The 14177-nt window shown below is 29.3% G+C and overlaps 1 non-coding gene across 1 annotated transcript; it reads left to right on the forward strand.

Moving 5' to 3' along the window:
- Positions 1-2110: 2110 nt before the first annotated feature.
- Positions 2111-2191, forward strand: LOC148204539 (small nucleolar RNA SNORD36). The gene has a single exon (XR_015783993.1). It is a non-coding gene; the product is annotated as a small nucleolar RNA SNORD36 (small nucleolar RNA).
- Positions 2192-14177: the final 11986 nt, after the last annotated feature.

Here is a 14177-nt window from a genome sequence, read left to right on the forward strand (position 1 = left end):
CCCTAAAAATAAAATTATAGTAAAAGGTAAAATAGGAATAGAAAAATGGAGGGAGAGGAGAGGTGGAGAGAACAAGAGGTGGTGGTGGAGGGAGCAACACCCTTCTAGCAAATGCATGGCCCAATTCATACAGAGGCGACTTTAATTATAGATAACGTTATATTTTTAGTCTTAATATATAAATAAAGTATATTTAAATAAATATTTATATATAACTATTTAATGAGATTGATTTGACTCTCAAATTATGAATAAATAAAATGAAATTGTAAAATGTTTAATTTTTCTCATTAAATCTACATGGAAAAATCTTTTAAAATTACACTGTATGTAAACAAAATTATACTACCACATGTACAAATTGAGTAATGTAAAGTTGTTTCGGCTTAACCTCTACCATTGATAGATTTGCTTATTTAGACATCTTCATCAGTTTCTTCACAACTGAAACAAAATTTTCTCTAATGAAAGAGAAAAAAGTTACAATATCTGGAAGACTTTTGTTAGACCCATAAAAACCCCAACTTAGTGGAGTACATGTGTAAGCGAAAGGGGTGTCTGAAATTCAGAAAGTGGAAGACAGGTGTGTGATGTAGATTGGACGAACGGTTTTGACGGTAGGAATAAAACTGAAACTTTCAAATTTTCGTGCCACTTCTCTGCATGCACCATTCATCTTCAACCTTATGAATCTCCTCCTTCTCTCTACCATCTCCACCTTCTCTCTAAGAAAATCTCATCTTTCTTCTTCCGATCACCTCTCAGGCACCGTTTGAACTCTCTCGGCGTCAAGGGCTTTTGTTTAAACCGATCGAGTTGTGGTTCTAAGCCGGTGAGTTCCTTTCTCCTTAGCACATTCGTTTCTTTTCGCATGCAAATCCAGATTTCTGGTTGCCTGAGCGGATCATCTTATTTTGAGTATTTCTGGTCTTCTGTTTGGTTTAGTTTCTTAAAGCGTGACTGTCGAACGTTAAGGTCTTTGGTAGTGGTGAGCTATCTTCTGCATCTGTGAGCGTTCGGTTACGTTTAGAGGTAAGGGAAGCTTATATGATTTGATTAAGATTCTTGTTTTGAACGTTTGTATGTTTGTATGATACTTTGTTTGATTCTTTGATGAGTATGAAATATGCATGTTACTGCATGTTTGGATGTGTGGATGTGTGGATGGATGATTGATAAATGGTGTGAACGGAGTTGAAATAGGGTTTGATCTTCAAACTACATTATTCTGAGTAAATGTTGTAGTATGGTCGAGCGTCATTCGTGATCGTTCGATTCTTCATGGAAGTGCATGGTCTTAACTGATTTCTCATGCTTTAGGGATATTGTCTGCAAGAGTCATTCTGTAATACTCTGCACAATTAGGTAAATTATAACCGAGAGTCAGTATTAGTCGTTCAATTTTCCTTTTTAGCGTTCGTCTAAAATAAATTCTTCTTTTGAAGAGAATTTAGTTAATGACGATCGTTTTATATTATTAGATATATGTAAATGAGCGTTCGGCCTAAGTGTAGTTCTCCTTTAGGTTTCCTAAATAGTTTAGTTAATGTATTTTATACTACTTAAAATCGTAGATGTTATCGTTATTTTTCATTAAAAATAAGTGTGGCGCAATTGTGTGTGTGTGTGTGTGTGTGTGTATATATATATATATATATATATATATATATATATATATATATTAATTCATTTTATGTAAGTTTATTAGTGCTCGGTCTTGGACCAAGCGTTCGATCTCAATGACACTCGTTCTTGATAAGTGCTTGGTCTTGGACCAGCGCTCGTTCAATAGTGTTCGTTTTCTACAGGGCTCAGTCTTAAACCAAGCGTTCGGTCTTGTTTCAGTAATCTATTATTACCGTTTTTAAAATAAGAGTCTTCGACCAAACTCAATAGTGTTCGTTTCTTCTTAGTATCTCATAAGTTATTAGTATTTGGTGTCAAACAGTATTGGTCTTTAAAAAGGGTGTTCGGCCTAGGGTCTTAGTATTCGGCCTAGACTTCGTGGTGTCCGGGTTGAACTCTTAAGGGTCTGTTCATTGAAGTGGATAAATTCATAAATCGCGCTCGGTCATGTTAGTTTCTAAGAAGTGTTATTCCATTCGAACTTGTGCTATGATGAGAAAGTGTGATCTTATTCAATTGAATATATCGATGATGAAGTATAAGAGAATTTTAAATGTGATGCGAATGAAATAGTTTGGTTATGAAAGAGTATTCCAGGGAGGAATATCTCAAAAAGTGGTTATTGATTGGTAAAGTATGAATGTGAGCAAAGCTTAGCAGGCGTTTATCCTGATATTCCGTGATTACTCATTCTCACGTAGAGAGGAGTAAGTCATGTGTGGGAATGGCAGGAGGTCCTAGTCCATAAGGTTAACTTGGACGAAACGGATTAACCTCGAGTGGCAGCTGTTGAGGGTATCCTAGTTACTACATCACCCGGGTGCAAAACGTCGTAGCTACACAGGATTCATACAGTCCGGACAGTCAGAGTCAAGTGGTCGGTCTTTGCATGCCATGATGTATGAATTATGATTTGGTTGTTGTTTGATTTAATCACGAAAATTGTATGTTTTATTGAATTAATTAAATTATATAAGCTTACCCTATTTATTGTCTTGTCTGTGTTATACATTCGGTTGTTTGTCCTGTTGCAATGATCATCCGTGTGGATGTGAGCAGAAGGAGCAGAGTTGCTGGAAGAAGCACTGGAAGAGGTGGAAGTGAAGGTCGAATCTTAGGAACGTTCGGTTATTATTGCTACTTATGTTCTGTAGAACCATTCGTTATTGGTGTTTTTGGAAACCGTTCATTTTAGGCGGTAGAATTTGTACAGTTTTAAATTCTGTAGGATTTTGTAAGGTCGTTCGGCCATAACTGTGCTTCCGATCTTTTGTAAAACTGATCTGTCATATTATTAATATGTGATTATTCTCGTATATAGTTTATCATGTATTTTGGGATGTTACAACTTTTCCATACCACTTGTAGAAAGAAGAACGAAAACAAAGAAATAAAACAAAATTTTTTGTTAACTAAAATTTTGAGATTTTTTTTACACAATATTTATTGAATATCCTATAACCTTATCCATTTATAATATTTAAATAAGTACAATTTATATATTATAAATGTAAAAGTAATTAAACTCAATTATTTATTAGTAACATCTTAAACCATTTAACATATGATCGAATATATTTTGATATAGAATAAAGTATTGGGTCTATGAAGGAGAAGATTCTATAAAGAGATACAATACTAATAAAATTTAAATTCAATCACATTATACCATTTTTCATTCAAAACCTTAATAAATCCTTATTGTTCTACTTTGTATTTTTACCTAATGTAGAATGTATATTCATACTTGGATTCTTAAGACAAAACTCGCAATGAATGTTTTTTACTTCTTCGTGCCAAAAACAGAGTAAAAGAGAAACCTGAGCCGAGACCGTCATAACCAGACAAAGATAAATGAAATAGTGATGTTGTGGGACTAAGCCGATCATGCAAGAACACCACTTTTTTAACTAGGACTATATCCACAAAATGCATAGGAAATGTCGGAAAGAAACAGAAACATGGAGCTATGATGGCACGTGAAGCAGCCCTTCCTTTTGTCACATGCAGTAGAGGTAGTATATGAACTGTTATGGCCCAGTAACATGTATGTGATTTCATATCATAAAATCAGGTCCAATTATTAAAGGAAAACCACTTTCCAAGCCCATCATTATTCGACTACTTTTTTGTGAATAGAGCAACATAATAAGCTAATAGGTTGTAAAGAGTGTAAGAAGAATGGGATCGATCGATGATCTATTTCGCTCAAAACAGTCACAAATCAGAAATTGCTTATTATCAAGTGTTTGATGTGAGAACTCAGAGAAAGAAAAGGCATTATTAACACATGTTGATGTCGGACTATGTCCCTTAAAATTCAAGGTCCCAAGATTGCACCCAAATGGAATATATACTCATCACCATCATCAAAAATGGAAAAAGCTTTGCATAATACCTACACATTACCCATCATATACTCTTTAGTAATGCATACATCATCATGATCTAACAATTTGTGTGCTGTTAATTATGATTTACATTCTTAATTTTCCTTTATTAAAAACCTGTTGCAAATCACAGTTATCAACGTCAGTAATTAATTCCCATGTCTATTGCAAATTGTACCAGTTTTCCGTCATTAATATATATATGATAACTAAAATGAAAAATATTCCTATAGGAGTTGTTGAGATATTATTGTAAGACTGACACGTATTTTACTTGCTTTTCTTTCGTAATTTTTATGTCAATTTTCGGTTTGTTGTTATGAGATGTCTTGACCAATGTGAGAAGTATTTATAAAGATACTACGACATTTAAGTTAAGATCTAATAATAATGTAAATGACGATCTTTCATCACAAATAAAAAGAGTCTTGGCTCTCTAAACTTTTTTTAAATTATTTTTAATATATATATATATATATATATATATATATATATAAAGAAACTAAAACTGCATTACTATGGGTTGGATTATGATACCCTAAATCTGGTAAAAAGAAAGAGATGGCCACCATGAATGATTCTTTATGAAACTAGCTAAATTTTTATTCTACCCATTTGTTTTTTTGTTTTTATTCCTTTAAAGATGTGGGAGGATATAACTAATAAAAGTGGAACCACGTTAAACTTTTTTTCCTTTTCAACTTTCAGTCACTTTCTATCATAAGTTTGGGAGAGGGAGAATAGAGAAACTTCATTGATTCGAAAAAAGAAATGGTAAATAGCCGACAAGAGAATGTTAAGAAGTGAAAGAACACTTGGTGAAATTGCGGGTATGTTTGGCAAAGAGAAAATAAAGAAGAAGAAAAACAGTAAGTAGAAAAGTAAAATTTAATCCGAAATATAATTTTGTGAAAATTTAGAGATAAAAATGTAACATTCCAAATTTAGTAATATAAAACTACTAAACTGAACATTACATGTATAATGATAGAACAAAACCTACAGATTTGATGAATAAAAATTTTCACCTAAATAACAAAAGTAATTACCTATACTATAAGCTTCACTCTCAACCTTCAGCTGCGTCAACTGAAAAGACTGCATCCCTAAGCTCACACCATTAAGGTGATCATCGCAAAAGAGAAACAACATACAAAGACAAACCATAGAAAAACAAGAGTAAGCTAGAGTATCAAAAGATTTTACATACTATTTAAAACAATAACAATATACATGCATATTATGAATCAAACAACACATCAACTTGTCCAACCCACTTGAAACATTTTTTACTATCCGGATATGGTGGAGCAACCTAGCTCAAAAAAATAACCATAACCACATCCTCAACCACCACCAATAATACCATACACCAAAGTTAATCCATCAAACATCTATCACTACAAAATAGAAGGGCATTACCGAAAGCCAGGAGCCCTCGGAAACAACCCAAAACCGTCGGTAAAAGGTAATTACAGACGGCTTATCGACGGCCAAAGAGCCCTCGGTAAATTCCTTGTCGCTAACATTTACCGAGGGCTTCCGCGCTTCGGTAATTGCCGAGGGCCAAAAGCCTTCAGAATAAATTTGTATGTATATAAAATGAAATAGCTTTTAGAATAAGATAGCGAGGAAAATGAAAATGTTGAATTGGAAGATGTAGCATAAATGGGTAAAAATACAATGGAGTTGCATAATGAATTTTACGGTAACAAAAATGGAAAGATGGAGAAATGCATAGAGGAGAAGTGAAAAGGGTGGAGAGGGATGATTGGCATGTGAAAGAGTGAATGCATAGAAGAAAAGGTGAAAAGGCAATGAATATTAATGAGAAGGTGTGATTGCACGTGAAGTGGTATTTATTTGGATAAAAGAAAGGAGAAAGAAAGAGAGCGAAAAAGGGGCATTCGTGCGGAGAAGTGGGTAGACATGGGAAAATGTGAAAGAGATCAGAGGATACGTATGGTGTGGAGCAGGCCCCGTGTCTCCTCACTCACCACAACCACTTTTACTTCACTTTTCAATTAAATTTATCTTCATACTACATAATGCATTTTTACAAACAACTACCATGCATTGCACATTTCGCAAAACAATCACTCCAACTATCACCAAAAAGATGTATTGAAAATTAAAACAAATTTATAATATAAATACGAATGTAAATTTTATTTTACAAATTAATTTTGTAAATTTAAGATTAACTTGGATTTAAAGTTAGAAGTATAATAATTATTATAATGCGATATAATCTCGAAGTTGGAAGTGTAATCTCTCGAAATAGAAATTTGAAAAAAAATATTATAGTTTAAATAACACTTTATTGAAATAGACTCAGATTTGTAGATTCCCTTTCATTGTACAATTATTATACTCTTAATTACTCCACTAACATTATTATAGATACATTTTGCCTTCTTAGAGTGAGAAAATCGAGAAATTAAATTATATTAGATGATAGAATCATGAAAACAGCTATAAACCAACAGAGGAAAGATGTTGACGAAGGTCTTATTGGCGTTGCAATAACATTATATAATATAATAGGCGATTAAATAATAAAAGTAACATGGTTTTGTAATAGTATTGGTACACTGTTTACTTAAAAAAAGATCAAAATTATTTGAAATAATTGAATAATTAAAAGAAGTGATTGGAGCAGCATTCCCAATTTTTCAGATTTCTATGGTTCCAACTCAAAAATTGTCTCTAAACCACAAACCTACCTATGCTACTCTACACATACTGTGGCAAATTACATTTATTTTTTGACCCCTTTTTTAACAGCAAATTCCTCCCTCTCAACCTGTGCACTTTACAAAATATTAGGGCAACATAAGAGAAATTTAATAGAAAAATAATTCATTTATAAAAAATACAATCATGATACATAAATAACCCATTTTCTATTCAACGCCTATTAATACCAACAAAATATGTTTTTACTTTAAAATATAAATCAACTAGAAAAGTAAAAAAAAATTCCTATTATGTATTGAAAAGGAATATAAAAATTAAGAGATGTACATGGAAATTTCCAAAAAAACATAATGATCAATACTTAATATATATTTAAAGAAAGAATAAAAATAATAAATTTGTAGAATATATTTTAGAAGTATTATATTAATTAATAATAAAGACTAATTTATAGGATAAGAGTGAATGCAAATTTTATTTTATAAATCAATTTTATAAAATTAAATTAGATATAAAATTCATTACAATAATGAATTTAAACCTATCTTATCAAAATTATAAAATCAATTTAATATATATATATATATATATATATATATATATATATATATATATATATATATAAAAGTGGATACAAGTTTAATAAATAATATAAAATAAAAAGAAAGAGAGTGAAAGAATGTAATATAAAATGTTTGGTTGAAAAAAAAAAGCGAAAATAAACGATGAAAAACATTACTCTCTCCCGTAAAATATGCTACATTCATTATTGTTTTCTTCATCTCACTTTCCAGTGACTAAATAAGAATTTTATTTTTTTCACGTAATTTAAGGAAGAATTAATTAATTTTGATAAATTTATATATTTTTAATTAAGTTTTTATGTTTTTAATTGAATTTTTTTTACTTAATTTTTTTTAAATGATGTGATTTCTAATTTCTTTTACATTGTTAAATAATGCTATTTTATTTGAGCCATGAAAGTTTGATTAAAAAATAAATCTTATTTTAATATTTAAAACTTAATATAAAAGTTAAAAATGATGATTTTATCGATTTTTTAAAATTTTACATAATCCTTTAAAAGGATAACATTTTTTTGAATTACAATGAGCCATTTTAAAGTGCATTTTGTCTCAAGAATTGGAGACAAAAATGTCTATCATTTTAAAATTTAAGACTTGATAATATAATATATATTTTTGTTGTTGTGATTTTTATTTTTTGTACAAAAATTATTTATTACTATTTAAAATAATAAAATAGTGGATACAGATGTAAGTATAAATATAATAATTATTTGATGAGAATGAAAATGAGACAAAAAAATCTATTATTTATAATGTATGAACATAAAGATAAGAATACATTTTCACTTAAAAATGATAATAAAATAATTACACTTACACCCGCACCCATCATGTTCCATTGCCATCTAATATCATGAGAAGATAAAAACTCCAATAGCTAGTTAACCATAATGACATGCTGAATGAGGAAATTAACCATAATGTTTCATATTCATCAAACATGCATGTCATGAATCACTCATCACTTTATAACACGATGGTAGTGCAAAATTTAGTTAGCACAAAACACAATTCTTATTACATTGGGATTAGGAAGGGAAGCATACACCATACGACTTTTGACTTAATTTGAGTATATCGTGATCTCTAACAAATGAACACGTATATATAATTATCAAACCTTATCAATGGAATAGAAAGAAGAGATTTTGATATTTCGATATATATGGATAATATAAGAACTTCATGTCTAGTGGGTAGAGAGCTTCATGTCTCTTCATGGGGACCATGTAGTTGAAGTAATATGTCATTTTGCTCTTCATCATATTTTTTTAAGAACTTTCGTGAAACTTTCTCCGTCACTTCTCTTAAGTTTGATTGGGTAATATGATTTGAAGGGTTGAGATATTACAAAGGAGTTTATTATTATATTTTGAAGGTTTGAGATATGTGTCAACGAATGTGATTCTTGGGTGAAAAATCGAATGCAAAATTCTCTAAGGTTATATATGTGACTATAAAGAATTGAACGTTGTTGGTGCAAAATTAATATGTTGCAATATATATATCATGCGTAAGAGTACAGAAAATCAGTCAACTTTGACAGGAAATAGGATAGTGTAGACTTAGAGTAATTATTCAAATGGATTTAAAAGATGAATGTAAAGGAATTCTTGAAAAATTTATCCAAATATAAGCAAAAAATTATATTCGTGTATCAAATTTTGAAACTTAATGAGATTTCTTTGAAATCTTATTTATATGAAAGAAATAATAAAAAAATCATATTTTAAGAACCATATATTTTTAACGTTTTGTGTCTATATTATTTATGTGATTATGTTATTTGTTTAAATAACGCTGTTATTTGGTGCCCACATTTCATTCTTTGAATGTAAAAACAAATTAAGACACTTTATTATCTTTGATATTAATTATGAATCTATGTTTAACTTGATCAAATGTAAAATTAAACATGCATTTTTGTGACTAAATTAGATAAAGCATATTGTTCTTTTGCCTAAGAAAAGTTTACACGTGTAATCACAAAAGCTGAAAAAATACAATAAGAAAACAACCCAAAAGAATCTGTTCTCAAACAAAAGATAAACATAAAATAATTTTGATGTATGAAAAAACGCACAAAAAGACTTTTATCCTTTACTAATCACTTTAAAAGATCACAACACAACATCGTATATAAATCATTCAAACACAAATACTCCAAACAACGTTGGATTTTTCCTTTTTTAACTTTCTTTACCAAAAAACAAACTCTTAAAATATGTAACTACATGTCTGCCGACAAGGAGAAGTTTTTTTTTTTTCTATTTATTTATTTACAGGTCACCGCTGCAAATAGCAAATAATTGAAGGAAGGATAGAATTTACTATTGTGTGAGATATCAGGGAAATAATTGTCATTATCCTATCTTTCTTTTATTTTTTATGATCAACTGTACACCAAACAAAACACTAAATCAAGTATCAATTAGGACAAGTCAACAACATTATATGAACATTGGATGAGAAAGTGTTTTCAAAAGTTTAAATTAGACATTATAGAAGGTTTATGATAGGTGTATTAATCCGGTTCAATTATTACAACTCTTTTTGGTCAAGCTTATGACTAAGATGCATTCTATTTTATGAACTTTCTTTTACTATGAACAATACTATAGAACTTAAACATGTTACAAATAAGTAGATGGATATATGAGGGAAGATGATATCTAAAATAAATCATAAATATAATTGCCCCGAAGATTTAACAAATATGATGTTTTCATCATTTTAATCTCTCAAGTTAGTCTAATGTAAATAATTTTTTTTTATTTTTAGTTTCTTGGAGCATACTAGCAAAATCTTTATCTTAACATATAAAATATTATTTTTTAAGTCAAGTAAATTTAATTCAACTACACAAAATCAATATTAATTACATTTATTATATATTTATATGGGTTTGTTAATGCACGTACCTCTGTGTTTTTCAGTTGGTACATTTTAATAATGTGTATCGGGTTTTAGTAGACAAAAATACTCTTATATATTATGGATTCTAAGGATATTTTATTAATTTTCATTCTCAATACTAAAAAAAAAAAAACTCCCAAACCTTTGCTCACCTCTCTCATTCCTCTCAACCCGAATTCTCTTTCATCTCTCACTCCAACCTTTTCTCTGTCATCCCTACTGTAACCCTAATTGAAAAAATCAGAAACACTTACTGTTAAACAATTTGCCTTTGTAAAGAGTTAAGTAATTGACATATTCACCTTCAGACAAAAGTTCATTCAACATCTCTTTAATTTCACCATCTTCACTAACCTCTCTAATTTCATCATCTGCATATGTTGAAGCATCACCTCTAAAAAAACCCTCCAGGCCAATAACCAATTCCTTTGAATGTCATTATGCTTGTGAAAATTAGATAAAATTATATACAACAAAAATTATAAAATGAAAACTCATTATAAAATAATTTTTTGTAAGAAATTGTTTAACAACGAGTATTTCTGATTTTTTCCAGGTCAATTACCAATTCCTTTATGCTTGTGAAAATTGGATAAAATTAGATAAGACAAAAATTATCAAATGAAAACTCGTTATAAAATCATTTTTTGTAAGATTGTTTAACCGTCAGTGTTTTTCATTTTTTCAATTGGAGCTACCATAGGATGACAGAAAAAATGTTGGTAAAGATAAAGGGTTGAGAAATGATGGAGGTGAGCAAGACTTTAGGGTTTCTTTTTTTAGTTTTGAGAATGAAAATTATTAAAATACTCTTAACCTTAAAACTTAGAATCCATGATAAGGGTATTTTTGTCTACTAAAATCCGGTACACATTGCTAAAATGTACCAACTGAAAAATAGACATACGCGCGTTAGCAAACCCATATATATATATATATATATATATATATATATGGAGAATGTACCAAATTTTAGTTGACAAAAATACCCTCATACATTATAGATTTTAAGTTTTAAGATTAAGAGTATTTGAATAATTTCTAGTTTTTTTTTTACTTTTCTATTTTAAATTACAAATAAAAATTATTAAAATATTCCTATATTTAAAGTATGTTTTTACTTATGATAGGAACTTTTTTGTCAACTAATATATATATATATATATATATATATATATATATATATATATATATATATATATATATATATATATATATATATATATATATATAATTAATTAATTAAACTTATTTCTATATAATACTTTCAACCGTATTTTTAATTTGATAATTTTTGTCAGTTTCCCTTATTTCTTCTAAACAGTAAATTTTGTTGACTTTTTTTTGCAATATTAAATAATTGTATAATGACTTTGAGATCTTTTTAACAAACATTCTAAATATGAAACACACATTTGTTTGGTCTTCTTATAAGACTTGCCATCAAACAATTGTACCATACTTTAAGTGTTAGAAGATAAACTTTTTAAAAATGAAAAATAAAATCAAACTACAAAAGATGTTACAAAGAAAGAAAAAACATTTATACAATTGCATCTCATAAGTTTCGAGCTAAACATTTCGAGAAAGTTATACCAAACGCAAACTAATTAATTATTGATTTAGACCTCTGATTTATTAATTTGATTCATTTTTATTTTTGAATTTAATTTAATCTTTCAAATTTTTATAATAGTTTAGTTTGGTCATTTTTATTAAATTGATGTACTTTCACGTTAATTAAATGTTTTAGAAAAATGATAGAAGAATAACATCCAATAACACACAGTTACATAATAAAATAATTATAAAAAATTAAATTTTATAATTTTAGAAGTAAAAGTCAACAAAAAAATTATTAAATAAATATAAAAAATTTATATCAAAATATTATTTTTAAAATTTTGTTTAATCGTTGGTAAAGCAGAGCACAAAGAGATTTGCAGGCAGTGGAAGTGCAAACAGCGGAGATGCAGCAGAGAAAGTAAATCGGAAACGCTCTTTTCTTGGTGAGAAAGAGATCCATGATTGATTCTAGAAGCTTGCGCTGTTTGAATCTGAAGTTGGAATCTTTAGGATCTGACAAACGAATTTTGTTATTGGTGTGTTGGTTTATCAAACAGAAAGATTCATGGAAAGTCTTTACACCACATTGCTTCAAGGCGGTGATGACTCAGTTGAATCGTAGTCTCACTGCAAGTCTTAACGCTAACAGGCCTCGACAAAACATTTCACAACGTTGATGTTGTTGGTATAGAAGAGGAGGTTGCAACATGACTTCATGCCGGTGATAGTGTCAGTGAGAGTGAGAACCTCCTCGATCCGTCTAACGAGTTTGTTTTCGCAACTTTTCTAGTATTGATCTGTTGTTTGAAGAAATTTTGATCATGCATTCACTCTAAAGTAAAGAAATTAATGTCACAACATATTTTAATTGGATCCACAAGTACCAAAATCCTTAAAGAACACTGAATCAACTTCCCTTTCTAAATTACAGATACATATTTATATATTAATTTTTAACAATATATTGTATTGTATAGATTTAAGTAATTAAATTTGTTTGAAACGCTAAAAGGAATGGAGTAGTGTGCATTCCACTTTTGAAGATTTGGGGAATACTTTAACTTGAACCCAGGTTGGCATTAATACTTTAATTAGAAAATATTGTGGACTATAAAAGAAGCATTTTTTTAATAGATCACTACTTTGTAACACGTTAGATCTATGATGAATATATGGGCATTTTCTTGGAGACTATGATGCAAGGTGCAAGGTGCAAGGTGCAACGTGCAAGGCTCACACGTGCTCCCAAACTTGATGAACTATGGAAGGTTTGAATACACTCTTTTGTTTATGATGCTATAAACCATAGTACAGAGAGGGAAAAGTGTGCACCCGCTTAGTCACTTTTCTACACTTACTTTCGTCCTTCCATGCCTTCAAGTGATGTGCATGTGTATGGTTTTGCCCCACAATATAAAAAATTAAATAAAAATGGTGAAAAGTTCAATGCACAACGCTTTGGCCTTGCAGCATCACACTATTTTTTAATTATATCTTTTCAATGATAATGTGTGTAATAAGCAAATGTTCTTTTGTCTATGTTTTAGTTTTAGTTGTTGTTTGTAGTCAATTCAAAAGGATGATTTCTTAATTAGAAGTTTTGAAACAATCTCAATAGATGAAATTATGTTCTTTTTATTTTGATATCTTCACACATTTCATGATAATAATTGATTTGAATCTTTATATTTTTATCTTCAATAATATTTCAATAGTAATTTTCTATGACAAATCTTTGTTTGACAACATATTCAGAAATATATTTAAAAATCAACAAATTTCAAATGTCTTTTGTTTTTTTACAGGAATAATTTACATCAAACAAGTCATTAGACAGTGCACTAAGTGGAGTGTGTGAGCATACCATGTTACATAAATCAAATTTTCAACTTGTTTTGAAAAGATGATGAAGTCGGGGTTTGAAAATGATAGAGTAGTAGCAACTTCATACATATTTAATAAGGTAGACATATGTTCTGGCTAGTGCTTAAAGTTATGCCTAAAAAAACTTCAATTTTTGACATATTCGAAAGGGTTTCACAAATACTGTTTGAGTTATGGAAACAATGTTTTGATTCTCTAAAGTTAAGTTATTGTTGTTATCATCCATAAGTCTTTAGGATTTATGTAAATATTGATAAAATCATGAACAAAATTTAATTTTTAAAGATATAAATTCATGGGTTAAATATGTTTTTAGTCCCTAAACTATTGGCTGTGTCTGGTTTTCGTCCCTCTTTCAAAGTAAGGTACAATTTGGTCCTTATTCTTTTCGAAAAGTTCTTTTTAGTCCTCAAAAACTAAACACTATTTAAAAATTTGGTCCTCATTTAGCAATAAATGAGGATTAAAACCAAAATTCCGAGGACTAAAACGAACGTTTCGAAAA

This window comes from Vigna umbellata, chromosome 1 (genome assembly GCF_029865625.1).
Source record: "Vigna umbellata cultivar VRB3 chromosome 1, Vumbellata_1.0, whole genome shotgun sequence".
NCBI lineage: Eukaryota > Viridiplantae > Streptophyta > Magnoliopsida > Fabales > Fabaceae > Vigna > Vigna umbellata.